General features: G+C 42.2%; 1 protein-coding gene across 4 annotated transcripts in view; it reads left to right on the top strand.

Annotated features, from left to right (window-relative positions):
• The window catches only part of SYT1 (synaptotagmin 1), a 343,326-nt gene that overhangs the window by 267,608 nt on the left and 56,793 nt on the right, over positions 1 to 18,925 (top strand). The gene's annotated exons all lie outside the window — the stretch shown is intronic.

Below are 18,925 nucleotides of genomic sequence, written 5' to 3'. Positions count from 1 at the left end.
ACAAAAGCTTTTTGCAGGATGTTTGGGTGAAGGAAAAGCTTACCGTAGGTCAGAGACCTACAGGTTTGGAGGAGATTCTGCCATTTTGATTTTGGGAGGATGCTAATTATGAACACTGATTTGATGTGTCACTACTCACTTGTAGGCAGTATCACAAAACCTGAGGCTGGTGATGCAAAACTAGTACAAAACTATGGCATAATTTTTTGTAGGGGAGGAACCAGATTTAGGGGTTCATAGTTAATGGGGCTTTTGCCTCTCTCTCCAGCCCTCTAGCAACCACAAAAGGGCTTGTGCTTGCTCAGGTGGCTTCCAGATTACTGTTGAGTATTCATCCTGCTATGTTGACCTAAGGTTTGAAAGAAGGATAGACAAAAGTCGGCTATTTAATGAGCATTCTTTCTGATTCATTTGTGAAGCAAATGTTAACCCATGCATTCCCATGCACTTTCCTGTTGTTGTTTTTTATTATTATTCTTGCAAAAGTCTGATGGAGCAGGGTGGGGGAGAGAAACAGGTTTGTTGTGCAAGAGCACCAAAATTAACTTTAATTGCTCAACTTGAATTTGCGAGTATGTGATTGAATGCCACCTCAAAATTAGAGAAAGGCTGGAAGCTCCCTCGCATGGAGATTTGTTTAAATAAAAAGCAGGCATTTCTCCTGCTGGTTCTTATCTCGTCCATACCTCCCTGCACATAGACGTAACCCTTTCTCTCTCCCAAGCCCTGCATGCCTGCCAGAGGACTTGGAAAAGAGGCAAAGTTTTGTCACTCCTGCAGCTGTTTGGAGAAGATTTTCTTAAAAGAAAGCAGCAGAGAGACTGCTGCTTTTTCTTATCTTCTCCATACCACAATACAAACAAGAGAAACCCCTGTTCTCTTCTGAAAACCATCTGAACATGCTAGAAGGATGGGGGATGAAGATGGAACTGGGGGTAGAATTAGGAGCAAAGGTAGAGAGAGGCTGGGCTGCTAAAGGAAGCTAACATTTGTAGACACCCTGGCTGCAATACTTGGAGCCTATACAGCATGACCATTACCCAGAAGCAAGATTGCTGGGCACATGAGTGATAATGAACATACATGCATACATACATACATACATACATACATACATACATACTGTCAGAAGGGAGTGTGGTTGCTCACGAAGATAAGAGCCAGGACTCCAGCCTGTCTTTTCAGGTTTTATTGAGTGCAAAACTTATGTACAGTGCAGAAGTTCCAAAACCATGTCTGCCTCAATCGCTAGCAGAATCTGGAAGTGCCTTCTTCCTATTTCCCCTCCAGCATAGAAAACCGGGGAAACCCCCTCTCCTCCTTTTTTCCCTACGTGGAAAACTATGCAACGGAAGCTACACATTCTCTTCCCTGGTAGCAATGTTTTGGCTCCCCTTTCTCTCGTCTTCCGTGTCTCCTGAAAACTCCCCTCCCCAACTCTGACAAAGTGCAGCTGCTTAACAGAGGAGGGGGCTCTCTGTACATTCCTGTCTCTCCCCCCTCCCTTGCAAGCAGATCCCTGACACATACATACATAATTTTAGTTGTATGCCACCGTTCCACAGTTCAAAGTGTGTTCAGTGTGTCTTACAACATAACAAAAGTAGTCAAAACAAAACATTTAAAAATACACAACCAAACAAAACAATTTGCACGTAAATCACAACATATAATAAAGATACAGAAAGCCAACAGCAACAACCCATTTACCCAACAACACCCCCAGACAACACCCCAGCCCAGGAGTCTGTTCAGCAGTCTTAGCTTACAGGTTACAGGGATCCAGGCAGAGGGCCTTCTCGGTAGTGGCACCCACCCTGTGGAATGCCCTCCCACCAGATGTCAAAGAGAACAACAACTACCAGACTTTTAGAAGACATCTGAAGGCAGCCCTGTTTAGGGAAGCTTTTAATGTTTGATGGATCACTTTATTTTACTATCTTGTTGGAAGCCGCCCAGAGTGTTGGAAGCCGCCCTAATGGGCGGGGGTATAAATTATTTTTATTTTTATTAAAAATTATTATTAGCTTCCATAGCTGGAGTTAGGGCCCAGCCCTCCCAGGCCAGATGAGAAAAGGCCTGCAAGGCAGGGAGCAGGAGGTACACTGGGACACTTTCTCACTCAATTCTGTTTCTTCTGAATTTCTCAAAACATGCACCAGGGAGATTTTTTACCATTCTATAGAATATGGGATGTTCAATGGGATAGTCTCTAAAAGCAAACGTAACCAAGAGGCTTGTGACACCAGTTAAAGGCAAATGATTTGGGCCATGCACCTTAGTGTCTCACAGGAACATTGTACCATATAAAGATTGGGGGGGATTACTATGGCATTGAATAAGTCAAAGAAGAAATAACTCAGGGTTCCCCAAAGTGGTGCCCACAGGTACAGATGCAGATGCAAGAAGCCTTACCTGATGCCCACAGGGCCCGCTCTCAAAATTAGGCTTCAAACAAGCATTCTGTTGTAGCCAATAGGATAGGTTGTGACGTATGCTTGGCTGTGCAGAGTGGGGTGATTCCCACGACAGTCTCTCCACTTTGCAAAGCTATGGGACCCCTGGACTGCAGATTCTGAGCTTTCCCTTTGGAATGTGCCTTACAGCTTTGAAAGGTAGGTCAGTAATATTACGCTTGTGCTGCAGTTGGGGTGAGGAGGCTGCAGCTTAGAGAGAGGGGCTGGCTTAAGAACAGCCTGCAGCTTTACGGCAGAGGCCGGATTTGAACCGAGGATTTCCTGACTTGAGCTCTGCCCCTTAGCTACTATGCTACACGTGGAGCTTCAGCTGAAATCCTTTATGCAGTTACATGGGCTTAAGTTCCCTTTGAACTTAATGAGGTGTGCTTCTGAGCAGACCTGTGTAGGATTGCACTGCCAGAAGGCTAATGCTGCAGTATACGTCGTTATTCCTCTTTGTCAAAACCCGTGTTCATTTGACATAATAAAAGCACAGGGCTCTTCATGGTTCCGATTGTTGTGCTGGTCCCGGTCGTGTTCTTTGGTATAGCATCTTGCCGTGCAAATGAACACCTGTGCATTAAAGTGTAAGTCACATACACTGTAGACTTATGAGTCATAGCTTCATTCCAGCAATGATAAGAACAGGGGAGGGTTTCCACTGCAAATAATAATAATAATCCTGACTGCAGTCAGTGCAGAAGTATAGCTCTGCATCCTCTATTATGTTTGGAAATCTTTCTTGTTTCAGAAAATGACGTGCCTGTTGGATGATTGTATTCATGCAATAAATGTTTTCCATGATAAATGAAGTAAGCCTTCAATGTTGTTGTTTTTTGTTTCTTAGCATCTTTCTGATTATGTGCTTGACGCACTCAAGTGAGCAACCAATAAATGTGGGGAATTGTCATTGTTTAGTGATTAACTGGAAAGTTAGATGAGGTTTGTTTTTCTTTATGCCTGATAAATTATTTTCTTGAAAGCAAGCGTGCTATGTTAGAATAATTTAGCATTACTTTGAAAAGAAAACTTATTTTTAAAAGATGAGGTAAAACTTCATAGTTTTGATTTCGTCTTGCAGTTTAGCACACCTCTTATCTTATGCAATATTTTGTGATCTTCAGGACTGATGTAAACCTCGACCTGTTGCTGCTATTTTGAGATTATTTCAGTCTGCACACTTCACCTCCAATAATTCAGAGCCTGCAGCAGACCCCATCTCATGCCGAATATGTTCTGCTGTCCCTTCATGCTTGGGGCTCCTTGTGCATCTTTCATAGAATTGCAGAGTTGGAAGGGACTCTAAGGGTCATCTAGTCCAAACCCGTGTGCAGCAGTCTCAACTAAAGCATCCATAACAGATGGCCATCCAACCTCCGCTTACAAACCTCCATGGAAGGAGAATCCATCACCTTCCAAGGGAGTCCATTCCACTGTGAAACAGCTCTTACCATCAGAAAGTTCTTCCTGATGTTTAGGTGGAATCTCCTTTCTTGTAATTTGAATCCATTGGTTGAAACAAGCTTGCTCCACATTCTATATGACAATTGAATATGGCTTTCTTATCTCCTCTCAGCCTCCTCTTTACCAGGCTAAACATACCCATTCAACCATTCCTCATAAGGTTTGGTTTCAACTTGGTCGCCCTACTCCGCACATGTTCCAGCTTGTCAATATCCTTCTTAAACTGTGGTGTCCAGAAATGGTCACAGTACTCCATTTGTGGTCTGGCCAAGGCAGAATAGAGCTATTACTTCTGGGCACCATTGTTCTGTTTATACAGCCTAGAAGAGCATTAGCTTTTTTTTCCTTTTTCCTTTTTTGTTGTTACGTCACACTGTTGATGCATGTTAAGCTTGCAGTCTACTAGATCCCCTTTTCACATGTAGTACTGGCAATCCAGGTGCCCCCTCCATCTTATATTTGTGCAGCTGGTTCTTTCTGCCTAAATGTAGAACCTTACTTTTGTCCCTTTTGAAATGCATTTTATTAGTTTTGTCCCAGTTCTCCAATCTGTTAAGGCCATATTGAATCCTGTTTTCTGTCTTCTGTGGCATTGGCTACCCATCCCAGTTTGGTGTCATTTGCACCCCATCAATAACTTCATCCAAGTCATTTATAAAGACGTTGAATGACAATGGGCCCAGAACCATTAGTGAGCACTCTTTGGGTTTGGTCAGTCAACTAGCTAGAAATCCCCCTAATAGTTACCTCATCCTGCCCACATTTTACCAGCTTCTCCACAAGAATATTATAGGGCACACTGCAATGTTATCAGTTAAATGGTCTAGACAAATATGTGTTGCTATGTAGAGAATTCTACTTTAGGGCAAGTTATTGTAATATAGATGTTTCGCCTATGAGTCTGTGGCTTTGAAATCTTATGTATTTCAGCTATGGAAGTTCTGCTGCGATTTTCCCAATCTGTACTGAATTGTCTTTGGTTCATAGCTTGTGTAGGTAGATGGCAAGACTTTATTGTAACGCTTCAATATCCTAAAGATACCAAGTAAAACACAGCAAAAATGGAAACAGGGTTTAATTAGGCCAGATGTGCATTCAGGGGCACATGCTTGTCTTGTTAGTGCTCATGGTACCACAACCTGCCCCACTAATACCAGAAAAAAGCATGATTAAAATAGACTTAAAATCCTAAGCAACTGGATCCCATCCAAAATGGTACAAGTGTAATTATGTTTAATTACTGCTAAGACATTTTTTAAAAACAGACTTATCTTTATTTTAATTGCAGAATGTAACATTTGTCACAGAAAGCCAAATTTGCAGGCAGTCTGTTCAGTTTTAATAATACAAATTGTTATGACAAGTTTTCACTTAATTTTTTTTTAAAAAAAAACTTTTTGCTGATAGAGAATCATAAGAAAGCTGGCAATTAATGATGGGGAAATTAATCCTTGAAATAGTTTGGTTGTGACCCCTGAGGGTGGAAGCATATTTTAGCTTCCATTAATGATGGTCATGACCACTTGCTTAATCACTAATCTGACCTTAGTCCGACTTCTCTCTTAAGTCTTTATCTTAACTGCTCTTTACACAGAATTCTGTTGTTGTACATAATAACGCAGAGTTTTAATGAGCGGCTGTGGAATAGGAAGAAGCATCTGACAAGCTGTTGCCCTCTTCATTGCACTAACTAAAAATTCAGTCTGTTTCCCAGCCCTCTCTCCTTAAAAGGGTCAGGGATGAAATCAAAGGATGGGGTTTTAATGAGACATGAGAGGCTTCCTTCTGTATCTCGTGACCCAAGCAAATTTAAAAACCAGCTTCATGACTTTTCCCCATTTCCCTACAGAACAGCCGATTAAAAAGTCAGTGTTGGTGAAGCACTTTAAAAGATAAGAAGTGCTGTGTAAAGTATTTGTTAGGCTTTGCGAGAGCTTGAAAGAACATCTCCAGTCTGTAGGATGGCTGGTGAAAATTGTATAGGAGAGATCACATGAGCTACAAGTCAGGACAACAGCTTTCTAACCTTCCTCCATTCAGCCTTGTTAATGTTATACATAATTGCTATGTGTGTTGCATAGCTTCAGGGAGAGTCAGACTCCCTGAAGCTAGGCAAAGAATTGATGAAAATGGAGCAGCAGAAAGACAGCAGTTCACTAGTGGATGGCAGATTAAGCAACAGGCTGGGAAAAGCTTGAATAAGGGAGCTGTGGGAGAAAGGGACCAAGAAAAAAACAAATTAGGAGTGAACAGTCTTGTTTAACTTTTTATTTTTCTTATTTATGTATGGGCAGATGATAACCCACCCCAAGAACTTCAGGCGAGGTAATGAAATCTAATTGTTATGTAGGTAAAGCATCAAAACACAGGAAGGCTACCCCACTTTTGCAAACTAAAGCAATGCTCTGCAGTGTGAAACTTTTCCTACACCAGCACTTGCTTTCACAGCAGGTGTGATAAACCTGTGGCTCTCCAGATGTTATTGAACTACAGCTCCCATCATCCTTGGCTATCAATCATGCTTGTTGGGGCTGTTGGGGATTTTAGTTCAGCAACATCTGAAGAGCCACAGCTTCTTCATAGAATCATAGCATTGCAGAGATTGAAGGGACACCGAGGGCCATCTAGTCCAACCCCCTGCAATGCAAGAATATCAACTAAAGCATCCATGACAGATGGCTATCCAGCCTCTGCTTGAAAGCCTCCAAGTAGGAGGAGAGTGCACCATCTTCCAAGGAAGACCATTCCACTGTTGAACAGCTCTTGCCAACAGATACCAAGCCTGTGTTTTAGCTTAGTTGGGTTTGGAACTTAACTGGTTAAGTTGTTCCCATGATGCCTCAACATTCTGACGTCAGCTTTAGAAGCTGGGAGGAGTCTGGGAGGAGTTACGTTCTGTTCCTCTCTGGTCTCTGAGGGAAGAGGTCGCAGTTTTTTGTCATGGCTGCAGTGAGCCCAGGAGATTCCTGGGGAAAGTCGGAATAAAGATACTGATAAATAGACAAACCGGGCTCTGTGTGTTTGTCGGAAGCTAAGTGGAAGCTACGTGACAGTTTTTCACCGCTGTGTTTAACTCTGCTGAGGCGTGACTGGAGAGCTACTGGAGACGGAGCTGAGTGGCGCAGCTCGGAGGAAGCGCGCCGGGCATAAAGAGCTAATTGTGGATCGTAAATCAATTAGCGGGGGTCACGCCAAACCAATAAATCAATTCAACAGGTTATGGACCCTTAATCACCGATCGTAAAAGTGTCACAGGAACGCTTTGAAGTGCCGGAATGCGTTTGAAGTCTGCGGTCTAAGGCAGAGAAAGCCGGCAGGACGCAGCGGGGATTTTTGCCTGGTGTTAAGAGGCAAAGGAGAGCTGCGGAGCTCAGAGCAGCTGAAAGACACTAAGTGTTTGCCTGTGCTGAGAGCTGAGTGCTGCGGAGCTGAGAGCAGCTGGAAAATCGTTTCCCCACGGATGGGTGCCGGAGGAGCTTGTAATCTGTGAGTACAGCTTGGGGCCCCTTGGGAGAACGGAAGACAATGGCAGACAGCCAGGTCTTGGAGGACATTCCGATTGAACAGCTCACTCTAAGAAGTTGGGCAAGGGCGTAAAGTCAGCAAGGGCTGCCTGGGATGTGCTGTGAAGCTTCAGCAGGAGGCCAGAGCCCCGGAGAAAGTATTGAGAAAAGCCTAGAGATGGCTGCAGCCCCTGTTCCTGATGCTTTAGCCTCAAGGAGTGCTAGTGAGCAGATCGGGGGGGCGAAGGATTCCAAAGGCAAGTGTAAAGGCTTGTCCACTGTGCGTGCTGGAATGGAATGTCAACAAAGCAGGTTCCCAGAAAGCCGCAGTGGGAGCCAGGCCAGAGGGGGCGGAGCTGGCAAGGAGTGTTTTTCCGGAAGAAGGAGAAGGAGGCCAGCTGGGAGGAGCCCCGGGCAGTGTTTTTCCACTGGAGTTCGTCGTTGCTGCCCATGGAGAGCGGAGACAGCTGGGCAGGAAGGTCCCAAGGTCAACCAGCTGAGTTCTCATGGGAACCAGTCTCGGAGAGGAGGCCAGCGTGGGAACGCAAGGGAAAGACGTGGTTCAGACGCTGGGGAGGGTTGTTTTCTTATCACTGCTTCTATGGCAACTGTGAAGAACAACTCCAGCCAGGACACGGTGACGCGCTGGGTTTTGGATACTACTGTCAGTCGTCACCTGCTAAGCGAGCCTGCTGGCGAAATGCGGAACTGCAGGGCTGTTTCAACAGGACACAACTGTGATGTTAGCAGACGGAATGAGAAAGTCGGTTTCTGCTGTGGCTAACATGTTTTTTTCTCCTTTACAGGAGGAGCTAGAGGTCTACGTTGGGGGGAAACAAGTGGCCAACGTGAAAAGGGGGCAGAACAATCTCTTTGTTCTGGAGTCACCTCTGGAGGGTGGTGGGAATGCTGGAAAAGCACAGGCGCAGTGTGCTAAGGTTCCCAGTCATGTGCAAAAGCTGCACAGGTGCACAAAAGGGTGTAAACTCCGGAAATGTGGGAGGTCCCTAGGGTGCAGGGCATGCAAGGGTGCACAGGTACATGGTTTTCCCGGGTTTGGGAGGGTAGCCAAAGAGCCCTTTGAGCTCTTTGAGGCAGGTGGTCCAAAGGTTCAGGAAATGATCTTCTGTGGGTGGAAGTTTGCATACCCAGAGGGTGATCAAACCAAGCTGCTGGTCAGTAAGCAGGCTGAGTTCTGTGAACAGGATGGGTGTTCAAGACTCGGGGATAGTCCTGATTTTTCTCTCAGAATGTCTGCCTGATTCTGAGGAGGAAAGGGAGCCAGAGGCTGATCCCGGTGATAGGGACCAGGTCCAGGATCAGGGTTCAGAACCCGGTGATGGGGACCAGGTCCAAGATCAGGGTTCAGGGCAGGTCTGGGCATCTCCAAAGGTTGTGAAAGGAGTGTCCAGGTGTGAGGCTTCATCTCCGGTTAGCGTAATGGAGAAAGCTCACAAACAGGGTGTCAAGTCAGAGGGGGAAGGATCTGACGGAGAAGACACAACTGCTGGCCCAAATGGGTCAGTAGGGTTTCAGGTCACAAGTGCGTGGAAAAGTGTCGCACAGTGTGATTCTGGGAATGTTGAAGGGGTTCAACAGGTGCCTGGGAAAGATGCCGGGAAGTGGCATAAGGCAAAGGGGAAGGTGTTGAACTCAAAAAGGTCTTGTCAGAATGGTTCGGCAAGAGGGGGTGTTGGGTTTGGAACTTAACTGGTTAAGTTGTTCCCATGATGCCTCAACATTCTGACGTCAGCTTTAGAAGCTGGGAGGAGTCTGGGAGGAGTTACGTTCTGTTCCTCTCTGGTCTCTGAGGGAAGAGGTCGCAGTTTTTTGTCATGGCTGCAGTGAGCCCAGGAGATTCCTGGGGAAAGTCGGAATAAAGGACTGATAAATAGACAAACCGGGCTCTGTGTGTTTGTCGGAAGCTAAGTGGAAGCTACGTGACAGTTTTTCACCGCTGTGTTTAACTCTGCTGAGGCGTGACTGGAGAGCTACTGGAGACGGAGCTGAGTGGCGCAGCTCGGAGGAAGCGCGCCGGGCATAAAGAGCTAATTGTGGATCGTAAATCAATTAGCGGGGGTCACGCCAAACCAATAAATCAATTCAACAGTGAAGACTTAAATCCAACCTTGAACTATGTGATTACTGACTGCTATGTTCTTGTGACACTCACACACCCCTTTGTATTCTCCACCATGACAAGGAAGAAACATTAGCAGCAAAGTTCAAGAACTCATTCTTGCCTATCAAAAACACTTGAACCAACAAAGGGTTGGGCCTTGGGGAAGAATTTCATGCGCCAGGTAGAGAGCCCGGAAAAGCTGCATTTCACTTTTACCACCACAGAGTTTCTCATTATTCTTTTTTATTATACTTAAGTGCTGTACAAAAATTAAACAATCACACAGGCCCTCGATTTGTTGCAAACTTTTTTATTGTGAAGTGAATGATCCAGCAGGAAGTTTATTCTTCTGGGCCTTGTACAAGAGAATTTCTCCCTGGATGATGCCAAAAAGCAATGGAGGGAAAAATATGCATTTCTGAAAAGGTTATAGACAAAGAGTTGGGAGGAGCAGCCTGAGAAAAAAGAAAGCTTAGTCATTTTCTTTGCATTCCTCCTGCCAGTTTTTAAATGCCAATTTAGACCATGTCAGATTACCATAGTAACCACTTAGCCTCTTTTCAGATCTTGTTGTATTTTCACTTTAGTTTAACTACTTGCTGAACTGACATTTAAAGCACTTTGTATCGTAGCTATGATAGACAGAACGTATTTATTAAACAAAAAGAAATGAACGTCTTGCACAAAGCACAGTAATAAAAAGGGTAGCAATTGGATTCCCATTGTAAATTGCTTTAATAGCCTTAGACAGGCTGCATGGTGCTAAGGAAATACTTAATAGTGAATACCCCTCAGTGAATTGAGAATGTGCACTTTATAATGAGAAGACAGTTTTTCAGTCATAATTTATCCAAGATGGTTGAGTAATAAAAAAGACACATTACTTCATAAGAATGTAAGAAAGGCTTTGCCAGATCAAATCAAAGTATATCCAGGGTTCTGTTTCCAACATGGGTAGGCAAATGGCTTTGGAAGCTCATAAGAAGAATCTGAAATCAATGGACTATCCTAAGGTTTTCTCATCTGATATATTTAGAGGTTTATATTTAGAAGTTTCTTATATAACCTTTATTAGGTACATCCATCGTTAATTGGTCCACTATCTAAGCTAGTAGCTATTGCCACCCATTGAAGATGTGAGTTTCTCCTTCCAGTCAGCTTTATTTGGGTGATTCCAAGTTCCAATATTATGAGGAAGGCTAGAAAATATTTATGTACTTTCACCACATTTTTACAACCCCTTTTCAAATCTTCCCTAAGTAAAACCATTTTTTTGGTCAATGATGCCCAAATGTTTTAACCTCCAACTTGTAGACCACTTGAAACAATGTATGACTATCATAAGACTACATTTATTAAACTGGTAATGAGAATAAAATATTTAGCAGCCCATTATGAAGACCCTGTGTGTATGTGTATATATGAGACAGAACGCACGTGTACATCCACATACATGCTCATATATACACATCTTTGGAGAGAGAGGATGCACATATCTGTATAAGTTCTGGGAAAAGAACGGATATGTATGGGTGATGATTCAAGGGAAGAGAGACTGTGTATGTGTGAAGATCATGGAAAAGAAAAGGTGTGTATGTGTGTTTTTAGTAGCTAGTATGAAAATATGGAGGGCATGCATGTGTGTCTCTGGCTGACGATTTGAGGAAGGAAGGAGCTATGTGAGAGTTGGCTGTGTCAGACTATGCCCCTTGGTGTGAATAAAATTTAGTAGAACACGGTGGTATCTCAAGCAAAAGGCCACGGTTCAATAGCACGACAGGAAATGCAATATAAAAGGAATGTTAGAAACCAAGACAGAAGCGCCAGCATTATAACAGGAAAAATTAATGGAACAACTCCCACATCTGAATGCTCCCTTCCTATTGCAAACTGCTTTGAGTGTCTGGGGTTTTGCAAACCCCATTGAACAGCCGATCATAGCACTTGCAAAGCCCAATGCACAGGGTTTATGCAGGACTCTTCAGGCACTACTGATCAGCTGGTGCGCTTTGAAATCCCCTTTCAGCCCAGCCACACCTTCGCCTACCTCTGCAGGTGGGTTTTGCTTGACTGAAAGAGTCTCTCAGGCCAGATGGGAAGGCTGGAGGTTCACCACCCCACCTTAAAAAAATAAAAAATTGTGGTCTAGAAGTGCTTTCAAAGTGACGAATAAATCGGATGGGAGTTGAAAGAGAAAAAGGTTGAGGAGGGTGCAGGAGGATTAAGATCTGGACAAGGAAGAAATAGTGAAGAAGGGAAGTAGAGAGATGAGACCAGAGAGCAGGCATTCCAGTCTCCCAGCATCACTGCAGCTTATTATATTGCTGTGTCACTTCAGTGTACGTCTTGTATATGTAACATTATTATTCTAATTTCCTATTGTGCCAACTATTTCCTGAGTGGAGCTTTTCTCTTTGTCTCATCTGAAGAAGTTACAGGATGTCACAACAGCTGGTTGTGCAAATGACTGGCAAATCTGCCTTCCTTTCTTCCACTCAAACGCCTTAAAGCATAATAATTTATGTGGCTCCTCTGAAGGCGTATGCGTTACCGCCACATGTAGGTGGGTACACCTCATGCATCTTCCCATGGTAGGAAGATAAGGAAGTCCTTGGGGTGTTGCAGTGACAGTGGGAGAAAAAATGATGGATGCCCATAGGACTGTTTCTGCTTCTGTTCCAAAGCTGTACAAGTTCTGATTACTAAATGAATTAGTTTCCCATCTGTGGTAGCTATTCCTGCAAACCATTTGGGGCAGGGGATATTATTAATCTATTTAAAATTATTTATATCCTCTTCCCCAAAAGGTATTGGAGCAGTGCAGAAGAACACTATGAAATATTAACGGAAGAAAGAAAACTGTAAAATTCTCAGCAGCCCAAATAGCTAGGAGGGCATAAAAAGCATGGTTACTCGGAAAGTTTTAAATTGCCCTCTTAGGGAGAAGCAGCGAAGGAATTTATTTAGTTATTTATTTAGCAAGATTTATAGGCCACTTATATATATAGGGAAATCCTCTAAGCAGTTTAGAGAAAAACCTACAAAATATTCATTTTAAAATAGTTTTTAAAAATAAAAACGGATTTTAGAACAGTAGACATAATAAAATACAGGAAAAATCAGCATTTTTAAAAACAAGTATACAGAATGGAATTCCAGATCTTGGTAGGATTGCCTAAACAAAAATTGTTTGAACAGGCATCAAAAACAGAGCAAGAGTCAGCATGGAAGCCCTGTTGCAGGAATAGGGAACCCATGGCTGGACTGCAACTCCCATCATCCCTGACAATTGGCCTTGCCTGCTGGAGCTGATGGAGTTTGGAGTCCCAACCTATCCCTACCCTGCCATATGTGTATCTTATATCCTACACCAGCCTTCCTCAACCTTGTATCGTCCAGCTGTTGTTGGACAGCAGCTCCCATCATCCCCAGCCAATATGGCCAATGGTCAAGAATGATGCGAGTTGTAGTCACCAGGACAGCAGCTGGGGGAGGTTGTCACACAGTGCTCTTCATCAGTGATACGTTATATCTTTTTTTTTTTTAAATGATATTTATTGAAAATTTAAAATTACAGAGAGAGAAAGGAAAAAACAAGAAAAAAGAAAAGAAAAGGTAGACAAAAAAAGAGATTAAACAATATAAGTCAATAAAAAACAAAAGTCAAAGAAAAACAAAACACACAATATATCAGAATCAAAAAACAAAAATAAACAAAAAAATTAAAAGCAAATCCTATATTCCCAAATCTTTATCTTTCATTAACTTGTTTCATCGACCTCCTCACACCTCCCTTTTTTGTATTCTAGTTATTAATTATCTCAGCAAATTCTTTCCATCTTTCGCAATATTCTGTCATTAAATTACCTTAATCTATTTTAACCTTATCTTACCATAAAAAACCCTAAAGCTTAAAACTTAAATCTTATTTATACCTAATTCTTTTTAACAAAGCATATTTATACATAATTCTTTTTAACATTTCTACTAAAGCCAAATAGTTTCATTCCAACATTTTTCTAATACTCATTAATTTTACAATGATTTTCTAAATGAATTTTTTAAAACTTTCTTCCAATCTTCATCCGTCGTCTCTTCTTCCTGGTCTCAGGTTTTGTCAGTACTTTCTGTCTCATCCATCTAGTCCATCAACCTGGTGACCTTCTATCCGAGGCTCTTAAGTCTTTTCCATGTCCCTTCTGCAGGTCTTCTTCATGTTTATATCTGCACTTTACTTTAACTTCTGCTGATCTTATTCTTAATTTCCTTCCTTTCTCTCGGGGAGACTCCAGCTTGACAATATCTTTATCCCTTCTCGACAAGTCAGCCCATTCTCCATAGTCGACACTGAAATCCAAAAGATATTTGAAGGCATGTTTCAAAGTCCCTCCAAGGTTAAGGGCCCCCACAACTCCAAACTCCCCCTGGCCTAAAGCCAGATCCGAAAAGTCAAAACATCCCTGCATAGGGGGATCTATCCAACTTCCCATCTCCAGACCAAACAGTACTCCATCTCTCCAAATCTGACTTTCTCCAGGTTCAGTCGTCAAAAACAGCAACTTATGTTCTTGCAAGGCCGCAGCTCTCTCCATTTCTGGTACTTGAGGTTCAGCAACTACCTCCTCCTTTATCTTCTTCACCACTTGCTCTGTCAAAGCACAATCCTGGGTTGATTCCTGAGTGGTTTCTATATAAGTATTCACTGTTTGTCCAAGATTTCCAACTGCAACAGTCATCAAATCCATCTTCTCATGTAGCTGTTCCAGTAAAGCACTTGTCTTGCAAAAAGCAAGCACTAAAGCTTCTTCTGGGCACATTCTTGTTCAAGGTCGGTGTCTAGTTCCCACGATCTTTTATCTCTACAGCTGTAGAATTCCCCAGATCGACTCTAGCAACAGTTTCACAAGCACCCTCTAGAGGAAACAATTTCTATTTGTATCCATCTTTTTAAAAGCAGATCTAGCAACAAAGTTCCTTTCATTTTCCAGATAATTTGTTCCTTTTAAGTGCAAAAGGGAACATTGGAATCAACATGTTTCTCTTTTTTTAACTCTCTGTCAAAAACGTTTTATCCACAGTCAATGAACTTCCCCAAAGTGTCTGTCTCTGACACCCCGCTCCCAGGATCAAGACGGTGGAAATTTATCTTTCTTTACTCTCTCTTCTGCAGGTTTAACAGTCTAAAAAGATTCCCCCCTCTTCTCCTGCTTCCAAGGGGGGTTTAGTGATTTTAACTGATGGAAATTTAGTCCTTTACAAACGACTTTCCAGACTCTAGCTTGCATTGTCTTTGCTTCAATCTATTTACAAAAGCAGAAGGCGGACTTCCTGTTTAGACCTTTCCGCTTTGGTGCCAAATTATAAAGTTTCTTAATCCAATTTTCCGTTCTACTCACGGGCAGTTGTTTAAAATCCAATTGTCCACAGGAAAAAGTCAGCGCTCTCCGGCAACAGCAATGCGGCTTCACTCCGTGAAAAGAGCAGTCAATTCGAAGCACCGCGCCATTCACCCCACGTCGCTCCGGATCCCCGAAACCGGGTTTCCCCGCGAGTAGGGGAGGCGCAAAAGGTGCCAGCCGAATCCCACGTCCACAGGCTTTTCCCGCCTGTGGTTTTTAGTGGGTCTCCGCCTCGCCGCGGCGGTCCAGACCCTAGTTCTCATGAAGCAGATTCCTCCTGGTCAGAGGAAATCCGCCATTGCCGGAGGCGCTAACCCGGAAGTTCCCTGGAGTCCCAACCTATCCCTACCCTGCCATATGTGTATCTTATATCCTACACCAGCCTTCCTCAACCTTGTATTGTCCAGCTGTTGTTGGACAGCAGCTCCCATCATCCCCAGCCAATATGGCCAATGGTCAAGAATGATGCGAGTTGTAGTCACCAGGACAGCAGCTGGGGGAGGTTGTCACACAGTGCTCTTCATCAGTGATACGTTATGTCAGGATGCCTAATTCCAACATTACTGAATTCTAGAAGCTTGCTACTGTTTTTCAGTTCTTGTATATATGCATTCCTCATTTTCTTATCAACACCGGAAACTGGACCATACTCATTCACGCATGTGTGTTTGAGCACCAACCAACCAGAAGTGCGTTTGTAGACAGCACGCATATAAAGTTCCTCCTGTATCCTTACAGAGAATGTTAGCAATTAAATTAGTACACGTAACATTCTCAAATTGTTTGCTATTCTCTCAATGCAATAGACCAGGAGGGGATAGCTCAGGGCCACATTCCTTTGTAGGCAACTTTTTTTGGGGGGGAGGGGGATCATGCCAGTATAGGTGGAGCCATAGGCAAAAGTTGGGCAGAGCAATGGATATGACGCTTACCTTTGTACAGTAGGCTACATTTCAACCAGGCAAAAGCCCATGCAGGGAAGTAAGGAAAACACATTAGCAAGGCACTTGAGAAGGGTATATGGCAAGGCCAGTGAAGACTGTAGCCTGGGGAGCAGAGAGCAGTGGCCCAGGGAGTGTTCTAAGGTTGGACAGAAAGGCCTTGAGAGGTCTGCATTTGGCCTTCAGGCCTCAGGTACCCCATCTCTGCAACAGAGCAACTCTGCCAAACCAAATGCTGCAGACAATCATCTACTGTGTGAAAGAATGAATGTAGTTTAGTCAAGGGATTCAGAAGAAGGATCCCTTTTCTTACTTTTCTCTGCAACATGTTATTATATAGATTAGTAGCCATGTTGGAAGGAAACCTTTTACTCTACTGGTTCAGCTACAAAAGATTTATTACCTTGCTCCTGTGATTTTAGCCTGTGCATTATCAGATCTGCAGTGTGTAGTTTTCAATCTGTGGCAACAATCACTTTTAGATTCCAAGACAATCTCTTGATAATGTGAAATGCATTAACTGAACTTTAAATGCGTACGTGGCTCTACTATTGGAAGGTTTTTAAAGATCAAGCAAGGGCAAGCTATTATTGCTTGCCTTGGCCCGATACAATAGGATGAAGATTATCTTTAGACCAGCTACAATAGCTACATAATTGTGCCATAATTATGGGAAGGCTTTGGTGTTTGACTTTTTATAATGCCTAGTAATCCAAAAAGAACATCCTGTGAATGTATTACATTTGCTCTCTGTGTTGCACTTAAAAAACTGTTCTTGCAGAGAGAAGAGCCTTGCAACGTGTTATAGTTAATAAGTTTTCCCTGCTGTCAAAAGTAATAATATTAATGCGCCATTCTGAGTTAAATTAATTGAGCTTTGCACAGTGGCTTGCATAAACGTGAATGACATGTAGAAATGTGATCGGGCAGGGTCTTGGAAGAAGCCAAGTGGTAGAATGGAATAAGATGCAATCATTAAAGCATAGTGAATGACTGGATATAAAAATGCATATATTTGGTAGAGGATCTGTGGGGGAGATTAAATATATATATACCCAGTCATTCTTTTGCAGTGCAAGCTCAAGTTCCTTATTCGCTTATTTTTTTTACCTATTTAGAAATAAGATTTCCGTTACTTAGGAGATAAATCTATTTAGCTCCTAATTTAAGCCATAGGCAATCTAATTTCCAAATCTTGGCCTCCTGTTTGGAAGTGAAAGTGCACCTTCATTCACAAAAGGTACTTGAGATGGAAACTTAAGTACCTTTCACCTTAGTTTCTGCAAGAGGCAGCTGATTGTAATCACTTTGAAACTGTTGGCCGTGAAGTGGCATGTTCAGTCCATAATGATGGCATTTACGCCCCCATTAATCTTTTTTTGTTTTTCTCTTTGACAGAAGCGCTTTCTAGAAATGGTTAAAATATCGTTATAAACACTAGAAGGACAAGGCTAGTAAACGATGACTCACACAGAGTATTATGGTCAGAATGATCAATCTGCTCTCTGTAGGAGGTTAATTGGCACAATTCATGTGAATAAAGTCAGCTGCCACAGTTGCCTGCCCCCCCCCCCCCTCACCATCTGACTGATGTTTGAGCAACTTTGGATCCTCGGAAGTTGTCTTGATGACACTGACACAAATGTGATGAGGAATGACCAGTTAATCATGGAAAGGAATAGATATTTCCTTGAAAAAGTGATAGCCACGGTTATAAAATTGGTCATGATCCATTAACTGCATTCCTGTTAAGATTCAGTAGAATGACACATGCATAAACGGTCACTGGATTATATAGTTATTTTTAAGATTCTCCCCCTCCTGCATATGTACAGGATACATACATGATATGGTATTTTGATTTAGAAACATGAATAGTGATGATGATCTTGAATTAGCTACCCTACAGTTACTGGAGTAATCCACTAGTCTTTGTGCCAGGATCATAATTAATGAGCCAAGTAGTCATAATTCCTTTACAGAGGCATTAATGGATCTTTATCATCATTATGCCCTTATGTTACATTCCAGTAGTAAATAAACTTCTTCAATCTGTCATAGAAAGAATACTTTTCTTGTCTTCTTTCCCTGAGTCCTACTAAATTTGTAACCATGGCATTTTAGAAATTTACCAGCTATGTACTTCTCCATCATCTATGGATGGCACATTTAAAGGTTTAAATAGAGTCAGGATTCTATTTTGGTTTCCATAATTTAATTAGCAGCCATTTCCACATCTCTTTTTCTGACATAATCTCCCCCAATAACCAAGATGTATTACTGACGTGATCCGTAGGGAAAGGGTATCCTAAATTATCTTTGTTGGTTGTTTCCAGAACTTAGGCATTATCTTATCATCTCTCCATCAGTGCCTGAAACCTGCTCTTGACTACCCGCATTTCCAAAAATGATCAGATTTAATAGCAGGTCTTTATTGGACCAAAATTCCATCTGTTCATCCATTTATAATTACTTTCTTTCAAGTTGGTAGAAATAGAATGTTCAGGTCCATTTTTGTAAAACGTTGGCTGTTGTTTTATGGTCTATAACCATAGAAAGAAAGAAAAAGGTTCCATTTTCTAACAGAGTGCAACTCCAGAAAAACTAAGTTAAGATAAAACACTCAATTGTAGGTTATACAAACTATTTTTTTAAAAATCCATACATACTATAAATATTAAGAATGCAACTCCTATTTTCTACTTATGTCCCAAATTCCAGTTAAAAGTGAGTGTTCCTTAAGTGAATCAGCCAGATATGTTTCAACATAAAGTCATTAGTGGCCAAACACTGTGTGTTTGTGTGTGTGTGTGTGTGTGTGTGTGTGTGTGTAAGAGAGAGAGAGAGAGATCTTTTTTTAAGAAAAACAAAACATGTTATAAACCTTGTCACTTTACCATTGATTTCAGTATAAAAGTTTTGTAACTGGAGTAGGTATAAAACTTGTTCAAATGCAAGATATTTAATTCTTTCACACAGTACTTTTTTTTTTCTTAAAAAAATGTTTAAGGGTACTCTCATTTTGACTCAAGAAAAT

The sequence above is a fragment of the Podarcis pityusensis genome (genome assembly GCF_964106645.2).
Source record: "Podarcis pityusensis genome assembly, chromosome: 10".
NCBI classification, from domain to species: Eukaryota; Metazoa; Chordata; class Lepidosauria; order Squamata; family Lacertidae; genus Podarcis; species Podarcis pityusensis.
Note: the sequence above shows the minus strand (reverse complement) of the source record. Positions and strands in the feature narration are given on the sequence as shown.